The sequence below is a fragment of the Pundamilia nyererei genome, unplaced genomic scaffold (assembly GCF_000239375.1).
Source record: "Pundamilia nyererei isolate P.nyererei 1_Seehausen unplaced genomic scaffold, PunNye1.0 scaffold00034, whole genome shotgun sequence".
Classification (NCBI taxonomy): domain Eukaryota; kingdom Metazoa; phylum Chordata; class Actinopteri; order Cichliformes; family Cichlidae; genus Pundamilia; species Pundamilia nyererei.
This window is the reverse complement of record NW_005187435.1, coordinates 203,059-205,106: the sequence shown is the minus strand read 5'-3', so window position 1 is coordinate 205,106 and position 2,048 is coordinate 203,059. Positions and strand designations below refer to the sequence as shown.

General features: G+C 41.9%; 1 protein-coding gene across 4 annotated transcripts in view; it reads right to left on the bottom strand.

Annotated features, from left to right (window-relative positions):
- Nucleotides 1-2,048, bottom strand: part of LOC102215338 (plasma membrane calcium-transporting ATPase 1-like) — a 124,888-nt gene that overhangs the window by 97,319 nt on the left and 25,521 nt on the right. The window lies entirely within an intron of this gene.

The following is a 2,048-nucleotide window of genomic DNA, read 5'->3' as shown; positions in this document are numbered from 1 at the left end:
AACCGGCAACCTTCCGATTACAAGACGAACTCCCAACTCTTGAGCCACGATCGCTCCAGTCACAGTACTGTTCCTATTGGCAATGCAAACCCAAATAGAAAAAACCCCACACATCCCGAGGATGTAGTTATTCCCCAGTGACTATGGAGTTCAAAAGCACCTTGCAAGCGACAAATTTCAATTAGAAGACACAGAAAAGAGTTGCATTTAAGCATAAATATTGATTTAAATACCACATCAGAGTACCGACAACAACACAGTCTCCTCTCTATTCAATTGTGTAACTTCCATTTGTGTAATCAATATCTTCCACTTATCCAAAGTTGATTTGTGGTGGCAGCATGCTGGGGAGGATGTTCCAGTCATCCTTCTCCCCTACAACTTCTTCCAGTTCCTTATGAGATCCTGAGGTATTCCCAGGCCAAACCACCTTGACTGGCTCCTTGCAACACGGAGGAGCAGCAGCCCTATTCCAACGTCTCTCTCTAAGGCCAGCCCAGCTACCTTCTAGGAGAAGCTCATTTCAATCGCTTGTAATCAGTCTTATTCTTTAGTTCATTTCCAAGATCTCATGACCATACTGTAGGTCACAGTTGCAACACAGACAGTCTGTTAAATCAAAAGTTTATAAAACTTTACCTATTTTATCTAATGGGGGAATGATCTTAATAATGCAGATGAGTTAAGAGTGTGTAAAAACATGTCTCTCCAAAGCAAAGTGTCTCAAATTGAAGAGCATAACAAGTATAATTTCCACAGGCAGCATGTATAAATCCCAAACGCAGAAAACGTATACACAACACTGATGCATTAAGGCCTTTAGTTTCAGACTGCGCTTTCCAGTGTGGTTGTGGGCATATAGAGCTGCTGTGGGATGGGAAATAAAAAAATCAATCACTCAGTCAATAAAAACAATACATTTTTCTTTCCGTTTATTCCTCGTGGAACTTACTGTTAAACTATTTTTGTCCAGCAAAATGTCTGATGTTAACTTTGAGGCTGGAGTCAATGTGGACTAAACGGGCACTTCAGTCGAATCCTGCTGACATCAGGCGTCTGATGGGAATATAAAGCCCATAGATGTGAAACCAACCCTTTGTTTTAAGAGATTTCAGCCCCCTCACAGGGATGTTTGCCTCCACTTAGATTGTTTTTTTTAGTGGTATTCATGGAACAGTTTTGTTAGCAGCCAGCTTGTTTACTTCTGGACTGGACCTAACAGTGATGTTATCAGCTGTGGAGAAAATTTGGAAACAACAAGTCAGAGGAAAACTTGTTGTTTGGCAACTCAGTACTCGAGTTCATGTTTAAAAACAGCTTAACAGCTTCATCCCCAAATGAAAGTGACCTACTTTCTTCTCTGTAATTCACACCAAAGCAAAAAAAGTTCCCTCCTGTCTAATGGTTCTCTGCAGGTTGCTCAGGTTGTTTTTGTTGTGCCTTATCCCACTGTCAGACATACTCCAATTTGGCGACGGTAGTATGCTAGAGAGCCTCCCGGAGCTGGAGCTGGAGGGGCCACTTTCACCACAACCTGGAGTAGGTGGAGAGCTGGGACCACTACACTGAGCTCAGAGCAAAACAAGGACTTTAGTCGCCAGCTACAGCTCAAGATGACAGAGCTGGAGTCCATCCACGGGGTGAGAAACATGTTCGAGAGGCAGCTGAGGGGCACAGTTTAGTGTCTTAAAGCATTTATGGTATTCTGTCACGAGTCTCTCTTCACGAGTAAATGGAGGCGTTGTTCTTCACAGCATTACATTTGGTGGGTGTAGTCTGATAGAAAGAAATGAGTTCCTATATGAACTGTGAACATGTTTTTTTTCCCCTTTCTGCAAATAAAGCGCCATCTGATCCCAGTATATTATAGAGAAAGGCAGACATCTCTACAGCCGATATCTCCAAAAACTGGGCAACAGTTTTGCAATATTTCAACACAATAAAAGCAAAAAGCAAATTCTGGGGTCCAAGCATTTAATTAGGGCTGCACAAAAAAATTAATATTTTCTGTAAATTCTGTGAATCTGTGAGTCGAGTGTTTTAACCGA